Source organism: Hippopotamus amphibius, chromosome 1 (genome assembly GCF_030028045.1).
Source record: "Hippopotamus amphibius kiboko isolate mHipAmp2 chromosome 1, mHipAmp2.hap2, whole genome shotgun sequence".
In the NCBI taxonomy this organism is placed as follows: Eukaryota; Metazoa; Chordata; class Mammalia; order Artiodactyla; family Hippopotamidae; genus Hippopotamus; species Hippopotamus amphibius.
Genome location: NC_080186.1, coordinates 146370038 through 146391487, shown reverse-complemented (window position 1 = coordinate 146391487; position 21450 = coordinate 146370038). Strand labels below are relative to the sequence as shown.

At 38.8% G+C, this 21450-nt stretch overlaps 1 protein-coding gene across 1 annotated transcript in view; it reads left to right on the top strand.

The window, feature by feature from the left end:
• Positions 1-21450, top strand: part of SGCD (sarcoglycan delta) — a 415004-nt gene that overhangs the window by 230790 nt on the left and 162764 nt on the right. The window lies entirely within an intron of this gene.

Genomic DNA, 21450 nt, shown 5'->3' with positions numbered 1-21450 from the left:
GAATAATATTCCATTGTGTGTATATACCACATTTGTTTATCCATTCATCTGTTGATGAATCGAAACACGTTTTAAGAATCTTATAGCACATTAACTCCTTGAATTTTAGAAATCACATAATTTCATAATCAAGAAGAGACTGAAAAGTAGAAAGTCTCTTCTGGGCTCCTAGACTCTAAGGAAGGGAGATCTGAAGGCTCAGAGACTCAGAAACTGATTTGTCTAAATTAGCAGGACAGTCTCACAGTTCACAGAGCAGAAATTTCTGTTGACATGTCTTCCACAGAATCAAATGTGGAGTGTTTTCCACTGTACATTTTCATCTCATTTATTATGTTTCATTTATCCTAAATTAAGCTAATCATTTTGTTTGCACAACAGTTTGCTTTTTGGGTTGTATTTGGGTTTTGTGAAAATTTTACTTTCCACAGTAAGTAATAGATTTGTTCAAATATTAACCTTGGGGAAATGCGATTTGACAGTTCTTCAAAGAGTGTATAAAACTAATTATAAGTGAAAGTCATTTCAATTTCAATAATTAAAGAAAAAACCTGCCAGCGCTGGATTATTCTCTTTCAACTCATGTCATAGATCTGTCCATCATTACGCTCCTATATGTGCTCATTGACCAAATTGTATGGATCAAAGAAGTAAAAGCCTAATTTTTTATTTTTTTGGTGTTTCGTTTAGTCTTTATTTTTCAATGAAATGTGCATAAACTCAGTTTTTAAAAACTAATAGGTATCTACCAAAACGAAGGTATTTCTGGTGTTTACTTTTGAAAGTCACTTACATGGTTTATTTTACTTCTTTTAGATTTGTTGTTTTTATTATTGGAATAAGATCATACCAGCTTTAAAGGGCCCAGCATGTTATAGACTCATCAAATCTCAGGATGGATGAAACTTATCCTAAAACTTCTCTAGTCCCCACACTCAACCTGAGCTGAATCCCCTGGCTGGTCTGTGGTCCTTTCACTTTTGCTTAAACACCTTCTATCCTATTACCCACACTTTAGTCATCTGGTATACCCCTGGCATAACAATGTGTCCTTCTTACTCGTTTTACTTAATATTTTCCTTTTATGGGACTCCTGTGTTTCTTTGATGCTTTAAAAGAGAAATTAATACTACTCTAAGTGAAAAACCAGTGTGATTTCCCCTGGATAGAAGACAGATGTGAAAAATAACTATAAATAGCAGGGTAATAAGCTTGAGGCCAACTCTGCCTTTGGTAATAACGAACTTGTGGAAGTGTTGCAGAGATATTAATGTCATTGTAGGCTCAAAATGAGATAGTGTCTCTAACATCATGAAAGGTAGAAGAATGCTGACAGGCAGTGACTCTCTTGTATGTAACATATTCCACAACACCTAAAATCATCTTGAATACTACTAAGTGCCAAACCTTGGGAAACAAAGTCTCTTCCTTTCATTCCATTGTTTGGAACAGCTTGGCGGTTAGAAAGTTCTCCTTGTCATCAACTTGACATCTGTCTGTATCCATGGTTCACCCACAAATTATCCCACTTTTCAGAGCCATCGGATTGAATTCAGTTTCTCTTCCCCGTGATAGCCCTCTGATTATTCGAAGACAGGTCTTACATCTAAGCTTGCGTTCTCTTGACTGGAGTTCCTCTGTTCTTCCCATCTTTTCCAATTATGTGACATAATTCTGCAGTAGTATTTACCCACATCTGCTCTTTCACTATTTTTAGTGCTTATATTAGTCTGGATTCTCCAGAAGCACAGAACCAGGTGTGTGTGTGTTTGTGTGTGTGTGTATGAGTGCATGTATGTGCGTGGATGGATGGCTGGATAGGTAGGTAGGTAGGTAGGTAGGTAGAGAGAGAGAGATTTCGAAGGAATTGGCTCCAGAGATTATGGAGGCTGGCAAGTCCAGGATATGTAAAGTAGGCTGGCAGGATAGAGGTCACAGTACAGCTCAAGTCCAAAGGTCGTCTGCTATAGAATTCCCTCTTGTTGGGAGAGGTCACCCTTTTGTTCTATTCAGGACCTCAACTAATAGGATGCAGCACACCCACATTATACATGGCAATATACTTTACTCAAAGTCCACTGATTTAAACACAAATCTCATCCAAAAACACCCTCCAAGTTGACACATAAAACTAACCATCACACTGCCATTGGTATAGCATCATACATTGTATCATGATTAACAAAATAAGCTCAGAATTGGTAAGTTGTCCAAAGCATGATGTAAAGCTTATGGGAATGCATAGACCCCTGTGCGTGACAAATTCAATATTGTCCTGAAAGTTTTAATTAAGCAGCCCAGAGACTGTGGTCAGGGAGTGATGTGATAACATTATTATGATTATGATGACTAACCATGTCAACAACAGTGGCTAACACAGATTTGCAGTGTGCTATCTGCTGGGCACGGTTCTCATTGCTTGTCTGACATTATCTAATCCTCATAATAACGTATAGAATAGGATCACTTTTATTTATATTTTATGGATAGAGAACCTGAGCAATAGAGGAATTAAGTAATGTGTCCAGGTTTACATAGAGCTTCCATGAAGTAGGGAGAGAATTCAAACTCAAGTAGTCTAGTTCCAGAGTCTTACGATAACCATCACATGGCCCCCGCCCCTATTCTTCCCCTACTGAACCATTGAAAAGCATTGTAGAATATACCCGGTGACCACAAAATCTGTAAGCATAAGTGACTAGTTGACATATTGGAACACGTGCATGACCAGTTAATACCCACACTTGAATGGCTAGAAGTTTGCTCAGAGTGGTTCCACCATTCCGCACCAGAGTGGTGAGGGCCTGCTTGGCTGATCATCTCTGCCTGTGTGCCAGATCTGAACCCTTCTGACATGCTAAAAGTGCAGGTTTGTTCCATAATAAAGAGACAAGAATCATCTGAGGCAGTGCATCATAGATACTATGTAAGGTTGAGGAAAATTTGTTAATACACCACATTTATTGCAGTTTCTCAGTTCATTGAACTATGCATTCCTAATGAGAAACAACACATTGAATGTATTACATAATACATCATGCATTTTAATATAACATGCATTTTAATATAATACTGTGGAGCCATTTTTATGTATATACACCAGTGTTTACAGACTTCATGGCCATGCTATATTTACTATCTTGGTTGTTTGCCTTTTCTGTCTCCTTTAATTTGTAGGGTCTAGACTGAACACAGTATTCCAGATGTAAAGCAGGGCCATCTTCCCACTCTTCATTGTTTTCTGTACTACCATCTAAATTGAATAGACTTTTCTGGCAATCAGTTTAAGAACTCAAATTGACTTTGATTTTCATTCATATGACAGTCGTTTTTCACATCTACCTTATACGAGACATTTTTAGGCACTGGGGACACAGTGGTGAACAAAACAAAGTCCCTGCCCTCAGTGATGTGTTGTTGTAGTAGGAGGAGACATTAAACACACACACACACACACACACACAAATAGATACATAATACATTTATGTTGTGCTAAGGTAAATGGAGAAAAAGAAAGCCTTTCTGCTTTTTCTTTAAATGATACAGAGAATGAAGAGGTTACTGCTTAGCCATGTGAATATCTAGGGGAGGTCATTCTAGGTGCAAGGAACAGGAAATGCAAATACCCTAGGAGGGGAAGAAGAAAAGAACATTTGAAGAAAAGAAGGCCAGTGTCCCTGCCCAGAGTAGAAATAACAGTGGGGAGAGGGGCCTGGTAAGGAATAAAGATTGAAGAGATAGTAAGAGACCAAATCACAGAATCTTGTAGTAAGGTTTGAGAGCCATTGGAGGATTTTTTTTTTCTTTTTCCTCATGGGAGTGACATAATCTGTGTTGAATTTAAAAAGGATTACTCTGAGTGTTTTGGGGATAATAGACTTTAGGAGGGCAAGAGTGGAAGCAGGGAAATCAATATGAACTACAACAGCTATTTTTGTATGTCCAAGATAGGTTGGTTTTTAATTATCTGTCTTACGTGATTTATAATTTAATTGCACTGTGGTCAGAAGAAGTGTTTTGTTTGACACTGGTTGTTTGAAATTCCTTTGCGAACTAGCACCCCGTCAATGTTTGTAAATGCTTAGTGTATCTGAAAAGTATGGAGATCCTCAATTTGTTGGATGCAGAATCTACGTGTCCATTGCTTCAAACTAGTTAAATATCGTTAGTTCAGATCGTTCACATCCTTGCTGTTATTTGGTCAGCAGAGTCCGTAATTTTCTAATAGAGTTTTGTTCAGATCTCATACTAGGGTTTGCCAAATTTCCCTCATGCTTCTGACAACTTCTAATTAATGTTTTTAAGCTGAATTGATAGTTAAGTATCTAGTCATGATTTGTATAACTTCTTGTTAGGGTCTTCATTTTATGTGTAGTTTCTACTTAGATATTAATACCTTTTGGCTTAAATACTAGTCTTTGTCTGATATTAACATTGCTACAGCAGTCTTCTCTTAGTATTTGCATGGAATATCTTTTTGCTGTATCTTTATTTTCAACCTTTTCATGTGGTTTTGTCTTAAATGTTTCTTATTTTAAAAAATTAATTTTTATTGGAGCATAGTTGCTTTACAATGTTGTGTTAGTTTCTGCTGTATGACAAAGTGAATCAGCTATACTTAAATGTTTCTTTTATAAACAGCATTTACTCTGACTTTTTATATATGTTATGGATATTTTTTACTTCTACCATGTTGACTTGTGTTTCTTCTCTACTATTCTCTTCCTTTGCTGCTTTTTAATTTATTTAAAAGTTTGGTTTTTTTTTGTTTCTTTTGTTTTTTTTATCTTTCCTTCTGGTGGATGAATTTTTTTTCTATTCCTTCTCTTTCTCCTCTGTTGGTTTCAGACCATATATTGTATTTCAGTTTGTTTAATGACCACTTTAATTTATAACATGCATACTTACTAAGTAATTATATCTTCCCTCTTATATATGATATAGACATGGGTCTACTTTATCCACCACTCCCCCCTTCCCCAGTCCCAACACACAAAATGTTACCAAACTCAGGTTTGGCTGCTTGCTGTTCAAAAGCTAATACTCAAGAGTCGAGTGCTGGTAGGAAGGGAAAGGTTGCTTTATTCAGGAGGCCAGCACCTGGGGAGATGGTGGACTCATGTCCAAAAACCAACTCCAGATATTCTGCCTGACCATGAAAGCTTTTAAAGGTAGAATCATTTGAGGAGGGTGGTCAGTCTTCCTTATCTCCGACTGTGTGCAGACTTTCTTGTGATTGGTTGGTGGTGAGATAAGAGGGTGGTGCTCCAGGAATCTTGTGTTCAGCCTGAAGTTCCCATCCTCCACCTGGGTGGGGGCCTTAGTTCCTGCAGAAGGACTCAAAGGTAGTGTTATGTATATTTCTTGAGAAGGAATCAGGGCCCTGCCCCACAGCTGCACTATTGTTTCTTGACTGTTCCTCCTTTGTTTCTGCATCTCCTCCCTACCCTGGTTAGCAACTGTTTGAATCTGCCCTTTGGAACTCAGGGAAGGTCAAGGAGGCTGAATGAAGCCTATTTCCTATAAACAAGAAATTGGGGATACAAGAAGGATTTGTACTCATGAGGGCCACACAGGGTGCTGCTCCATTTAAAAATCTCCCAGCAGGAGGTTCTCTACCTCAAAGAGAATTCTTAAGGTTCCCTCTACTTTGCCTGAGCTGAGTACACCATCACTATAGCCCCCTTCTAGACCTTGCTGGCAGCAGGCCTCTGTCTGTTTGCCCATATTCCACTTAGTGATTTCTTTTTCTAGTCCATGCTCATAGTGGTCCTTTTTTTTTTTTTTTTAATTGTGGGAAAATGCACATAACATAAAATTTACTTTTGGAATCAAAAGTGTACAATTCACTATCATTAAGTACCTTCATAATGTTATGCAACCATCAACACCATCTAGGTCACAGTCTTTTTTTATTACCCCAAACAAAAATCCTGTACCCATTAAGCAGTCACTCCCTGGTACCCTCTCCCCCACCTCCTGGTGACCACTAATCCTCTTTCTGTCCCTATTTTGTGATGTGCCTATTCTCGATGTTTCATATAAATGGAATCATATGGTATGTGTCCTTTTATGTCTGACTTCTTTTTCTTAGTATAATGTTTCCAGGGTTCATCCATGTTGTGGCATGTACTAGCATTCCATTCCTTTCCATGGTTTTAAAGATATTTCATTATATAAATATACCACATTTTTTTTTAATCCATTCATCTATTGCTGGGCATCTGGGTTGTTTCCACCCTTTGGTTATTGTAAACAGTGCTATATTTGTTTTCAGTTCTTTTGGGTCTATACCAAGGAGTAGAATTGCTGGATGATATGGTAATTCTATGTTTAACTTATTGAGGGGCTGACAAACTGTTTTCCATCGTGGCTTCACCAGTTTTCATTCCCACCAACAATATTTGAAGGTTCTGATGCTCCACATCCTTGCCAACATTTGTTATTTTCTGATGATGATGACGATTGCCATTCTAGTGGATGTGAAGAGTTGTCTGAGTTTTGAGTCCAGCTGTGACTTAGTGATTTTCCATTTGTTGTTGCTCTTGTTGTTAATGTTACCTTAACATTGCTGTGGGCTTGGAGCACAAGCATACATCAAATCATGAACTGATCTCTTCATTTCGATTGGAACCTCATATCAATTCTGGCCTTGTTTTTCAAGTGGAAAACTGAGTTAAGCACCCATAAACCAAAGTACCTGACAACATGATACTGTTACTTTTCTACAGGATGAGGAATGAGATATCTTTGTGAGCTGCTGTAGACTTACACCAATTTAATCAAACTTTAGCTGATTTCCTCGTTAGACATCTCCACTTTTCAATCAAGCTAACACAATACAGACTTCACATAAATAGAATCATACGGTATGTGTCCTTACTTAGCTAAGTGAGGGGAGTGGAAACACATGTGCTTTTCCTACAAGAATTGAGCTTTCTTTTCAAAGGATTAGTGAGAACCACAAAATCACTCCTCTTCTCTCCCTTTTGACCTGCCCAAGATATGAGAGATTTTTGACTTGCCAAGAAGGAAATTAAGAGCACACAAAAATAATTAAGAAACTTACGCCTTGCCTATATTTTTCAGTATATTTTTATTTAATAATATGTCATGTTCTTTTATTAATACACTTTTATATTTCATATTCATGATATTCCTGATTATGAACATATTGTATATTCATGATTTTTATATGGTTGTGAACATAATGCATGCCCATTTCTTTTTTTTTTTCTTTGTTTTTCTTTCAGCAAGAAAATTAAAATCACATATTACCTGCCACTTCTTAAAAGCTATAAGGACTCAGGGAGCATGACATGAAGGTCCCAGCACTGCATTTAGATTATGAGCCTGGATTCTAAATTGGGTTCCATATGACTGGGGATTGTTACTGCTTAACCCTTCCGTAAATCTAATAATTAGATGAATACAAAGTACAAACAGTGCCACAAGTATGAAATATTTTGTTTGAATACTCCCCTTTCCTTTTCTGCCTACTCTTCATGTATTACCCATCCTGGTAGACCTGTTCAAGGATCCCATATGGAATCAGTGTTTGTGTCCTCCATTTGAATCAGCAGTTACCTACTCTGTCTCCATTCTCCACTAGCCTAGTTCTCTGTGGCAGCTGGGGAGGCAGGCTCACATGGTAGGAACAGCCTCAAGCATGGGCCCTTCAGACATCTTTGTGGTCTAGATGTTTTCCACGCCTCCTTAATCACTCCAGAGAGTCACCTACTCTGACTAGACACAAATGCTATGCAGGACACTCTTCTTGTCCTTTAATATCTTACCGTTACTACATGTTGAGTTCTCTTTACTAAGCACTGTCCTATATGTCTTGCATATGTTATTTTACTAGTCACAGCAACATTTGAGGTGGGTACTCTTCTCCCTCCACTTTATAGGTGAGGCGACTCACACACAGAAAGGTTAAGTTGACCACTTGTATTCACACTACTAGCAAATAGAAGCGCCACATTCTATGCCCAGCTCATCTGCCTGAAATTAGGCTCTTAACCACCACGTTCAAGCAGAAATGTTTCACGTCCTCATAACTCTGCTAATGTGTTGGGACTGACAGAGTTTATCAGCCATCAACATCAGTGACCTACTGCCCTTTTAAATATATATATGTTTAAAGGTACAAGCATGATGCTAAATTCTTTACCTGTGCTATTTTAGTTAATCTTTCCAGCTCTATAAGGGAGCTACTGTGATTATCCCCATTTTGCACTTAATTAGCCCCATTTTTCCAGGTGACAAAACCTAGGCTGTGTGGGCTAGGTCTCCTAGCTCAGAAATGTCAAAGCTGGGTCTCAGCCGAGGGCTGTGTGGCCCCAAAGCCGGACACAACCACAGTAGCACAGCACAAGGAAAGGCTTGAGTGACCCAGGGTTAGGAGTCTGGGGTTGCTTGGATTGTATCTATGTCACTGGGACTGATTTGTTAAGAAGGAAAGCCTCCCTCGAGTCCATTAGCATTGGGCTGGACATACATCTTCCAAAACAAATCACATTGCGACTCTCCCACGGCATAAACTGGGCGTAAGCAGCAACTGTCTCTCTATCCATGTCAGCAACGCCAACCCCGGCTTGCAGTTGTTTCTTTCTGCGAGGCTCACATCATCTTTACCCAGATCGTTCCTCAGAGATGCTTTTTGCTGGCCACACACCATTCTGTGAAAGGTCAAGATCCAAAAGGCCCCATTGCTGGAGGGAGGAAACATACAAACAGAGCTGAGGAATGTATAGGGGCAGCCACAAAGCCCAGACTCACGCTTCTAGATCTAGGGGTGCTCTTGGGCCACTGCAAGGACACCCCTCATGGGAGAGCCCTGTTTGCAAATATGGCCAAAAGCCAGGCAAGTTTGGCCTCCAAAGTTTCTGTAGCAAAGAACAGGAGGTAGGAGAGTTTTTACCTGTTGCTTTCTGTGTTAGGAAAAACAAACTTCCATGAGGAAAGCTTATGTTAATCTTAGTGCCTGTTGAGTTTTAATGCTGTAATACTGGAATCAGCTTGACCTCATGGGGAAAAGATGGAACTGTCTCCTTGCACTGCAGGATCTCTCTGTTTATGGGCTTTCTCAGAACCTTGGTCATGTCTCCCTTCCCCTCTGTGAAGATTGCCCTAACTGTGCCACCCAGTACCAAAGGCTTTCTTTAATTACAACTCTTCCACTTTCTGCTTAGGCTACACATCCCACAGCAATAGAACAGGGGGAATGTGCTCAAGTCTAGAGTCCTGTGTTCTCTCTGTCTGCCATTTGCCAGCATGCAAGCCTGGGCAAGTCGTGCCCCACACCTGCCTCAGTCTTCTCATCTATAAAGTGGCCATAATACCTGCTCACTAAGGACTATAAACATTAACCAATCCAAAAGGGATTAGTGAGAATCTAGCATGTGTCAACTTCTCTGCTAAGCAGCCATCTGATAGTTTTTAAAGCAATAAAGCCAGAGATATCTAAGTCAGAACATATATTTTTAAAGCAACCAGTAACATACCATTTCCCCACATGGGTGCCCCCATGTTTTCTGTCAACATGTAGCTTCAGAAAAATAAAATTACAGGATTAAGTAGATTTTAGAACTCCTGGATACATAAATCTAAACAAATTATGTTGATGTAGGACTTCTTAGAGCTGATAATATACTAACAAGTACTATGCAGCTAAAAGGTAGAGAAAGTAGTGTTGAATTTCCTGAACTTTTTTCCCCCTACAAATTCTTTTTGGTGTAGGTTTTTATTTGATTTTGAAGAATGGCTACTCACCTATTATGTAAAAGTTTTCTGCAGAGCACTAGGAAGTACCAGAAAGAAGATTCAGTCAGTTACTGAAGCTGACATCATGTTATGTGCTGTTAAGATGAAATTATCACCTGAGATAATGTGTAGGAGAGCACATTGGACATTGTCAGGTGACTCTTCACAGTCAGTCTCTGATGTCATATTGGTTTTGGAGGCTTACTTGAATCTTAATGTTATCTTTCCAAATACAGCAAAGGCTCTAGATGACCTCTTACACTGCTGTTAGAATTCCTAGCACTATTTGGGCGTATAAAAGAGTAACCAGTTGAGCTCCGACCTTGGTTCTTCGGCCAAGCAGATGTAAAACATCTGCCTCTTGACATATCCCCAAAGCAATCTCTGCAATAGCTACACTTTCCCAGAATAGAAACCAGGTTAAAATATGTCCCTTTGGGCTCTTTGGTTGGAATGTGGAAGAAGTCATTATTAGCCAAAGTATCCCAATTAATACTCAGATCTGACCTTACCCCCAAAGAGGAAGATGTATCACCATTTTCTTCTCCTGCGAAGGCAGCTATATTTCAGGAACCTTGACTAACAAATTCAAATTAATTCATCATTTCCTGTCTCCTGCTGACTTGTTTTTTGTGTATGTAATTAGAACCCCTCCCCTCCACCAGCCTTTGGACTCACGCACGCATATACCCACACACAGAGACCAGAAGAACCACTGACTTTTCTCTTCCTGAGAAGTTCTGTTCAATACTTTGTAACCTTCAAACAGTGAGAAGTTTAACTTGAGCTGTTACCTTTAAGTTAATGGTCGCATTATTATATGTCTGTGTCTCAGAGGATCCCAGGGATGATTTCTAGAGAAAGTAGAAAGCAAAATTTAAGCTGCCAGAAAGAATCAACATGAAAATGCAGAGATTTCTGTGTGAGTTTTGTCAGCTGAGATAGTTTAATTGTGAACACTTTTCTAAAGGAGCTTTTAGTATTCACTGAGGTTGTGCAGTGGCACTTAAAAGATAGGATGTAGGGTCGAAAGAAATGCCAACTCTTCACCTCAATTTATCAGACTCTGGAGCAATTCATACTTACCGTGTCCCAAGCTGAATTCTTAAGTCCCTGACCTCCCACCTACCAGACTCTCCCCTCAAATATTCTCTTTCTCTCCCACTGTTCTCTATCTCAGTAAGTGGCCTGCTACCTCTTCAGTTGCCAAGAAACATAAGAGCCATCCTAGACTCTGCCCCTTCCTCATTCCTAAGCCCAATCAGTTACCAATTCTAAAATACACATGTTTAACCTTTCTGCTCATCTTCCCTACTCCCAATCCAGGTCTAGCTGCCATCCTTTCTCACCTGGTTGATAGCAGTAGTCTCTCACCTGGTTTCTCACATTGTGTTGCCTCTTTCTTATCAATCCTCACAGGGTAGCCAGAGTGACCGTGTTTAGATGAGAATCTACTCAGATCACTCCCCTGCTTAAAATCCTTCAAAGACTTCCCACTTCTGGAGAAAGTCTAGTATTATTTAAATGGCATCTAAGAGCAAGGAGAGAAGACGGATTCATCAGATATTTAGATGTACCATAAACCAAACAGATAGAAGAGTATAGTATTGATGCCAGAGCACACAGATGATAGAACAGACTAGAAGGCTCTGACACAGACTCATGTATATTTGGAAAGCAATACAGGATAATGGTGGCACCACATATTGTCAGGGAAAATAACAATCTCTTGGTAGATAGTGTAAAGGAAAATGACTTCCATTTGAATTCCGATCTAAATTATATACAAAAGTGGATTCCAAGGGCAATGAAGACTTAGTATGAGAAGTGAAACTCAAATGTGTGTAGAACACAATATGAAAAAAGAACTAAGGCAGGAAAGGATTCTTTATGCAACCCCAAGGAACCACGCTTAAGGAGAAACAAATGAGTTTTCTTACATCAAAGTCAAACATTCCCATTCGTCAGAGGACAGCGTGGGCACACTTGGCAAAGCTGATGGCAGACTTGTGGGACATGTTTCCCTCTCTCCCTTGATCTTTAAGCTTCATGCACATTGGCCTTTTTTCTCTGTCCCTTAAATATACCAAGCTCCCTCCAGCCTCAGACACGTGTCTCTACCTGTCTGAAAAGTTCTTTATTCTCTGGTTTAGCTAACTAATTCCCATTCACCCCTGTGATCTCAGCCAAAATGCCTCTCTCTTAAGAAGGCCTTCGTTGACTGCTCAGATTAGGATAGGTTTCCCTTGCACGTGTGCTCATTTCGACTTCTACTTCCCGCTCATTGCACTCGTTGCAATTGCAATTGTAGGATCTTTTACAGAACTCTTAAATTCATGTCCATCCTCCCTACTAGGGGTTGTAAGCTCCAGGAGAGCAGCGGTCACCTGCTGAGCACTTAGCACAGTGCTTTATGCCTAGAAGTTACCTTTAAAATGTTAATGGAAAGAACAAATGCCGGTTGAAAGAGGGCATGTTCCATACCACATGCCAGGTGGGTGCTGCAAGCCCGGGGAAGATTCTAGGCATAATTTAACCTTTAGATCAGTAAGAACTGGGGATAACGATGTGTGCCCCTGCTTCTCCCTGTCATCTAGAGTCTCAGTGTCTCATCTCTCATTTGTATCACCTTGCACTGCCATAGGTGGTGAACAAATATTTGTTAATTATAGGTCTATAGTGCCTCCTCCCACCACTCTCAGTTTCCTGTGTTTAGACTATCACATCAGCCATGCTGAATGGCTTGCCTTTTGAAAACTCTCTGTGACAGCCGATGTCAACCTTCATTTAATTACTTCTTTTGTTGACAGTTCTCCCTCTCTGTTGACTCTTCATTTGGTCTGAGATTTCAGTCATTCAGCAGATATTTATTGAAAGCCTAGTGGGTGCCAGGAATGTGCCAGGCACTAGGAAAGCTAGTAATCCCCTTCCAGGTTTTTGGGGTTTTTTTTTGGTAATATTTGTTTAATTATTTGGCTGTGTCAGGTCTTAGTTATGGCGCATGGGCTCTAGAGTGCACGGGCTCAGTAGTTGAGGCTTACGGGCTTAGTTGCCCGTAGCATGTGGGATCTTAGTTCTCAGACCAGGGATTGAACCCGCATCCCCTGCACTGAAAGGCGGACTCTTTACCACTGGACCACCAGGGAAGTCCTCCCTTCCAGTTTTGACATGCTAACATGACACCTCAAAAGAATTATTGAAAGCAGCTCAACTAACTTACATATCTAGAGAGACCTAAATGGACCCAAATTTGGGCACATCGTGGAGAATAGGAATCTGAATAGGAATGCGGTGATGGAAAAACTGGACCAGTTCCCAGCTTAGTTTGAGTTAAGTACTTTGCAGTGTATTCATGACTGGAAAACTTTTTCAAAGCAATAGAAATCCACCCAAGTACCATTATAAAAAGATATTCCAAAGTAAAGTACAAATAACCATACAATAGTATTGTTTTTACATACTTGTCACGTTTTTGAAAGGATCAATTCAGGGACAACTAAAGAATCCTATTTAAAATAATAATGATAATGGAGACATTTGATGCTTGCTGAGGGTAAACTTACAAACTCCCTTTTGGGATGATTTTAATGACAACTATAAGTTTGTATCAGTTTGATTTTTCTACTCATATCAAGAGTTAGTATTAGAAACAAACTCACAGAGAGAACAGACTTGTGGTTGCCAAAGTGGGTAGGGGAGGGAAGGATTGGGAGTTTAAGGTTAGCACATGCAAACTGATATATATAGAATGGATAAACAATAAAGTCCTACTATATAGCATAGAGAACTGTATTCAGTATCCTGTGGTAAACCATAGTGGAGATGAATATAAAAAGAATGTATGTATGCGTATAACTGAATCACTTTGCTATACAGCAGAAATTAACACAACATTGTAAATGAACTGCCGAGACCAGCTCGGCGACTCGAGGCGAGTGACGGGTGCCGCAAGCTTGAAGAAGACACAGACACAGACTGAAGAGAAAAGTGGGACCGGGGGGCTCAAGACCTCTCGGATCAAGAGCCCCACTGACTCATCCCAGGCTGCTTTTATTGAGTTCGTGGGCTAACATTCTCAGGTTACACTCATAAACAATCAAAGGCCTCACATGACTGAGGCAATTATCTTTGTTTACTTTCTGGGTCCGAGTTGAGCAGGTGTGGATTTGAGCTGGGGGTGGAGAGCAAAACAGCCCTGGAGGCAGGAGACCTCTCTCAGATATTAGGGGTCTGTGCCCCACCCGTGTTGGCCCCTCTGCAACTGTGCCTGTCTTAGGTTGTTCCTCCCTTGAGGAATCTTACCCGTCTCTGGCTAACCAGTCATCCTCTAGGGCCAAACACGGTGATATAAGGAAGGCTCTATGCACCACCCCTGTTGGCCCCTCTGCGGCTGTGCCTGTCTTAGGTTGTTCCTCCTCTGAGGAATCTTACCCGTCTTTGGCTAACCAGCCATCCCTCAGGACCAAACAGGGTGATATTAGTCTCCACGCCCCGCACCCTCAGCTCCTCCACTGCTCAAGCAGGACATTCTGAATCCCATCGCTCGGCCCACATACTTCAACACTTTCAATGCTTCAAAAAGGTTCCAGAATGTCTTCCCACAATGAACTATACTTCAATTAAAAAAAAAGAATATTGTTTAGTGAACATTGATCACTGCAGCCAATACACTGTGATTCCTACCACAAAGAAGCTGGCAACTTCTGATTACCCTGTTTTCTATAAGCTGACCAGGGGAGAATGATAGTGTATAAAGTGCCCTGGGTAGACAACTGGCTGTGAGATGCCCATCCACTATTGTTTATTTTGGTATTCCTAAAGAGAAAATCTCATGGAAATAAATTTGTTTAGAGGAGAATTTTCTGATAACATGGTCCACCCAAGAGTGAAATCACATGTCCATGATGTATTAAGCTTCCTGCCTTCTCAGAGTTGAGTGCCTTTCTGAGGTCTCTTCCAAGTTCTAGATCTTGAAATTTGGCAGCCTAATATCGCTTTCCAAATAAACACTTAAATTTTTTTCCAGTAGTTTTATATATACAGAAAAATTGTAAAGATCATGTGGCGCATTCTTATATACCCTGTTACTAGTATATAAAATTAGTATGGTACTTTTGTCACAGTTAATGAACCAATATTGATACATTAGTATGCAGATATATCCTTTTTTCAGATTTTCTTATTTTTTATGTAATGGCCTTTTAATATCCAAGGATCTCCTCCAGGATACCACATTATGTTTATTTGTCATGTTTCTTTAGGTTCTACTTGTCTATAATGGTTTCTCAGACTTTCCTCGCTTTTGATGCGCTTACCATTTTGAGGAGTACTGGTCAGGTGTTTTGCAAAATGACCCTCAGTTAAGATTTGTCTGATGTTTTTCTCATGATTGGATGGGGGTAATGGGTTTTGAAGAGGAAGACCACAGAGGTAAAGTGTCCCTCTCTTCACATATATCAAAGATGCATACTATCAACATGACTTATCACTGTTAATGTTGACCTTTACCACCTGGCTGAAGTGGTGTTTGTCAGATTTCTCCACTGTGAAGTTCCTATTCCCTATTTCATGCTGTATTCTTTGAAAGGAAGTCACTATGTGCTATCCATCTTTAAGGAGTAGGGAATTAACTATGAAAATTTTTCAGAAATATTCTACATAGGAGATTTGTTTTTTCTCTCCCATTTATCTATTTAATCATTTATATCAGAATGGATTCATGGATATTTATGTTATGCCTTGGGTTATAATTCAATGGTACAGTATTTATTTTGTTGTTCACAGTGTTCCAGCTTGGTCATTGGGAACTCTGTAAGTTTGTCTCCTGTGTCCCTTTGACATGCTTCCCCATAATTGTGGGGTGTTTTTCTATTTGTTTTATTATTTGTTTTTGAGCACTTCCTTCCTTTCTGGCACTGCAAAATGTTCCAGGCACATCTTTCATATTTCTTCCCCCTGTCCTAGAATCAGCTGTTTTCCAAGAAGCCTTCCTACTGTAGGTTTTGTCTGTTTCCTTGTTATAGTTTATGTAGTATTTTGTAGCCACTGTGCTAGACCCTTGACATATACTGTATTTTTAAATCCTCATGTCAACACCATTAGGTAGGCTTTAACTTCATTTTGTAAATATAGAAATTAAGGCTCAAAGAGTATAAATGATTTACCCAATGCCACACAGTTAGTAAAAGTAGAGTTATGGTTCAAGCCCAAATCTGACTCCAAAGTTCACACTTTGAACTGTTACTCCACAGGCCAGTCTCCCCTGTGTTATAAGTCAACACTGGGTGGAAACTATGCTATTGTGAAATGCTGTCCCTTTTTATTAAGAGGATAAGGCAGAAGCCAGCGAAATTCTCCCCTGGGAAGATGCCTCAGGATTCTAGCCATGCTGATTCCTTCCTTCTCTAAACTTCATTCCCACTGAGAGTTGAAAGCCTTCCCTGAATGTGGAAGTTGTTTATGTGCTGTCTTGGGGTTTTCTCTCTTTATCTACATTCCCAGATCAGATTTTTAGCTCCTGAGAGGGCAAAGAAAATGCACTACCAAATAGGATTATGAAGATAAGTAACTTCAGAACAGACTGTGTTGATATGGCTGGCATCAAATATTAAAATCTGTGCCCTTCATACCAGGAGAGCATAGATCTCAGTGGAAGGAATATTGCATTGTTGTCATGGTTATTTTCCATTGACTCAGTCTCCTGCTGGGTAAGGAGCTTCTCCAACACAAATGTTGTATCTTTCCTATTCCTCAGGGCCGAGGACAGTATATAACATGTTCTAGACACTCAGTATATATAAAATGCTTAAGAGAGGCTCTTGGGTCCTGAACCAGACACTGCTTGCTCTTGACTTACACACAAGTGTAACTTGCTTTTTCCACTTAGGAAGGCAGAAATAAGAGGTGGCTCTAGAGATAGACAGATTGATAGCAGTGAGGTATGATAAGTCTCTGCTTCATTCAGAAACCGCACTCAGAAAGACAGTAAATGGAGAAGAAAACTAAAAAGGAATAAACTTACATGGTCATAGAGAAAAAATGATGGAAAGGGCTGATGAAAAGTGGGTCAGTGAGAGGGGACTGACCTGGCAGAGCTGGAATCTACAAATGTGCAATGAAGGAAGTGATATAAATAAATAAACAGAGGGAGATGATCTATGGTACAGAGCCCTGGAAAGGCTCAGGAACTAGATGTCCCTGAAGAATTGAGGGCCACTGTCCAGAATGAGTGGAACAGGGTTACTTCTCCACAAAGCACTTAAGGGGCAGTGCCCAGGGCTGACAATAGTCATGATGCACTCTGGAGTGAGGCTGACAGAAAGGACTGGTTGAAAACTCTGCATAAAGACCAATTAAATTCAGCATTGTACCCAGATCCCATCCCCAATTGACCCAGCTAGGAAGTAGCTCTTCCCAGCCAAGCAGAAGATAGGGGGATGGTTATCTAGAAAGTTAAAACCATCCAAAAGTATTGAAAAGCCTTCTCTAAATAGAAAGGAGGCAAAAATCTACAGGAGAGAGAAAATCGCAATTGGAAAATCAATCACCTAAATAAGCCAGTACGTAGATTAAAAAAAATTTTTTTTTGTGAAAGTGATGAAAACTACAATGAACAGCAAAAGGATAAACATGAAGATGTAAATCATAAAATGTTGGGGAGGGTAGTAAGAAAATATAGATTTTTAGAAAAATATGTTTGAGCCTATATAACTACAGGTCTAAAGCAAGTAAATATATTCAATAATAATGGGTTAACATACTTGAAAAGGAGGGTAACCACAAATCAAACATGTACAACAGATTCACAGAAAACAAAAAGGGAAGTCAAGCATGATACTTTTCTTGGAAAGTCAAGAAAAGTCAAAAGAAAACCATCAAACCACAAAAGGAAAAACAAAAAGAAAAAGAAAGGGACAAAGAAGAAATACAAAGTCAACTGGAAAACAGGGTTTAAAATGGCAATAAATACATACCTGTCAATAATTACCTTAAATGTCAATGGCCTAGATGATCCAATCAAAAGACATAAAGTGGGAGACTGGATGATAATATGCTGTCTGCAGGAGACCTATTTTAGGGCAAAGAACACACATAGATTGAAAGTGAGGGGATGGAAAAAGATATTTCATGCAAATGGAAATGACAAGAAAGCAGGGGTAATAATACTCATATCAGACAAAATAAACTTTAAAATAAAGACCATAAAGAAAGATAAAGAAGGACACTATATAATGATAAAAGAATCAATACAAGAATAGGATATTACACTCATTAACATACAGTACCCAATATAGGAGCACCTATATACATAAAACAAATAATAACAAACAAAAAAGCAGAAATTGATGGGAATATAATAACAGTAGGAGACTTTAACACCCCACTCACATCAATGGAGAAATCTTCTAGACAGAAAATCAGTAAGGCAGCAGAGATCCTAAATGACACAATGAAACAGTTAGACTTAATTTATATTTTTGGGACATTATAGTTTTTAAAAAAACCCATAATACATATTCTTTTCAAGTGCACATGGCACATTCTCTATGATAGATTACATACTAGGACAAAAAAACAAGCCTCAAAAAATTTAAGAGAATAGAAATTGTTTCAAGCATCTTTTCTGACCACAATGGCATGAAACTAGAAATCAACCACAGAAAAAGAAGTGAGAAAAAAAAAAAAGATTATTTAGAGACTAAACAACATGCTACTAAAAACCCAATGGGTCAATGAAGAAATCAAAGAGGAAATTAAAAAATACCTTGAGACAAACAACAATGAAAACACAACCACACAAAATCTATGGGATGCAGCAAAAACAGTCCTATGAGGGAAATTCATAATGATACAGGCCTTCCTCAAAAAGCAAGAAAAATCTCAAACAACCTAACCAACCTCCTAAAAGAATTAAAAGAAGAACAACAAGCAAAACCTAAAGTCAGTAGAAGGAAGGAAATGATAAAGATCAGAGAGGAAATAAATGAAATAGAGATTTTTTAAAAAACAGAAAAAAAAAATTCAGTAAAACCAAGAGCTGGTTTTTTTTGAAGGAGTAAACAAAATCAACAAACCTCTGGCCAGGCTCCCCAAGAAGAAAAGAGAGAGAACCCAAATAAATACAATAAGAAATGAAAGAGGAGAAATAACAACTAATAACAACAAATACCAAGAAAAGGAAAAAAAAACCCAAAAAACAAACAAAAACAACTGTAAGAGAATATTATGATCAATTTTATGCTAATGGGTTTGACAACCTAGAAGAAATGGGCACGTTTCCAGAAACATACAATTCATCAAAACTAAATAAAAAAGAAATAGGTAATTTGAACAGATTGATGACTAGAAGTGAAAAAACAAAAATTTCCTGCAAACAAAAGTCCAGGACCAGATGGCTTCACTGGGGAAAAACTTACATCAATCCTTCTCAAACTCTTCCAAAAGATTGAAGAGGAGGGAGCACTCCCAAAGTCATTCTATGAAGCCACCATTATCCTGGAACCAAAACCAAAGACACTACAAAAAAGAAAAGTAGAGGCAAATATCTTTGATAAATATAGATGCAAAAATTATCAACAAAATATTAGCAACCAAATCCAACAACACATAAAAAAGATTATGCACTACAATCAAGTTGGATTCATCCCAGGGTCACAGGGATAGTTCAACCTATGCAAATCAATCAATGTGACACACTTTATCAACAAAAGAGAAGACAAAAATCACCTGATCAACTCAGTAGGTGCAGGAAGAGCATTTGAAAAATTTCAATATTCATTTATGATAAAAACTCTTACCAAAGTGGGTATAGAGGGGACATATCAACTACTAAAATTGATAACTGAGTTCAGCAAGGTAGCAGGATACAAGATTAACATAAAGGAATCTGTTGCATATCTTTGCACTAACAATGAAATATCAGAAAGAGAAAGAAAAAAAAAATCCCTTTTAAAATGACATTAAAAAAAAAAAAGGAATAAACCTGACCAAGGAATTGAATGAGTTATACACTGAGAATATAAAACATTGATAAAGCAAACTGAAGGTGATTCAAAGAAATGAAAATATATCCCATGTTCTGGAATTGGAGAAATTAATATTGTTAAAATAGTCATACTACCTAAAGCAATCTACAGACTTAAAGTGATCCCTGTCAAATTACTCAGGACATTTTTCACAGAACTAGAACAAATAATCCTAAAATTTATATGGAACCATAAAAAACCCAGAATTGCCAAAACAATCCTAAGGAAAAAGAACAAAGCAGGAAGCACAACTCTCCCAGATTTCGGACAATACTACAGAGCTACAGTAATCAAAACAGCAGGTGTTGACACAAAAACAGACATATGAATCAATGGAACAGATCAGAGAGCCCAGAAATAAACCCACACATTTATGGTGAATTAATGTTCAACAAAGGAGGCAAGAATATGCAATTGAGAAAAGACAGTCTCTTCAGCAAGTGGTGTTGGGACAGACAGCTGCATGTAAATCAATGAAGTTAGAATTTCCCTCACACTGTATACAAAAATAAATTCAAAATGGCTTAAAGACTGAAATATAAGACATGATGACATAAAACTCCTAGAAGAGAACATAGGCAAAACAATTTCTGACGTAAACTGCAGCAATGTTTTCTTAGGTCAGTTTCCCAAGGCAATAAAAATAAAATGAAAAATAAACAAAAGGGACCTAATTAAACTTATAAGCCTTTGAACAGCAAAGGAAACCATAAACAATATGAAAAGACAATCTACAGAATGGGAGAAAATGTTTGCAAATGATGCAACCAACAAAAGCTTGATCTTCAAAGTATACAAACAGCTTGTACAATTCAGTAGCAAAAAAAAACCCAATCAAGAAATGGGCAGAAAACCTAAATAGATATGTCTCCAAAGAAAATATACAGATGGCCAAGAGGCACATGAAAATATGCTCAACATCGCTAATTATTAGAGAAATGCAAATCAAAACCACAATGAAATATCGCCTCACACTGGTCAGAATGGCTAACATTAATAAGTCTACAAATAACAAATGCTGGAGAGGGTGTGGAGAAAAGGGAACCCTCCTACACTGTTGGTAGAAATGTAAATTGGTGCAGTCACTCTGGAAAACAGTATGGAGGTTCCTTAAAAAACTGAAAATAGAGTTGCCATATGATCCCGCAATTCTGCTCCTGGGCAGATATCCAGAGAAAACTCTAATTCAAAAGATGCATACACTCCTGTGTTCATAGCAGCACTATTTACAATAGCCAAGGGAATTCCCTGGTGGCACAGTGGTTAAGAACCTGCCTGCCAATGCAGGGGACACATGTTCGATCCCTGGTCGGGAAGATTCCCACATGCTGTGGAGCAACTAAGTCTATGCGCCACAACTACTGAGCCTGTATTCTAGAGCCCAAGTGCCACAACTGCTGAGCCCATATGCTGCAGCTACTGAAAGCCCAAACACCTAGAGTACGTGCTCTGCAACAAGAGAAGCCACCACAATGAGACGCCCACGTGCCTCAATGAAGAGTAGCCTCTGCTCACCATAACTACAGAAAGCTCAGGTGCAGCAATGAAGACCCAATGCTGCCAAAAAAAAAAAAGAAAAAGAAATAATTTCAAAAAACAAATACAATAGCCAAGACATGGAAGAAACCTAAATGTCCATGGACAGGGGAATGGATAAAGA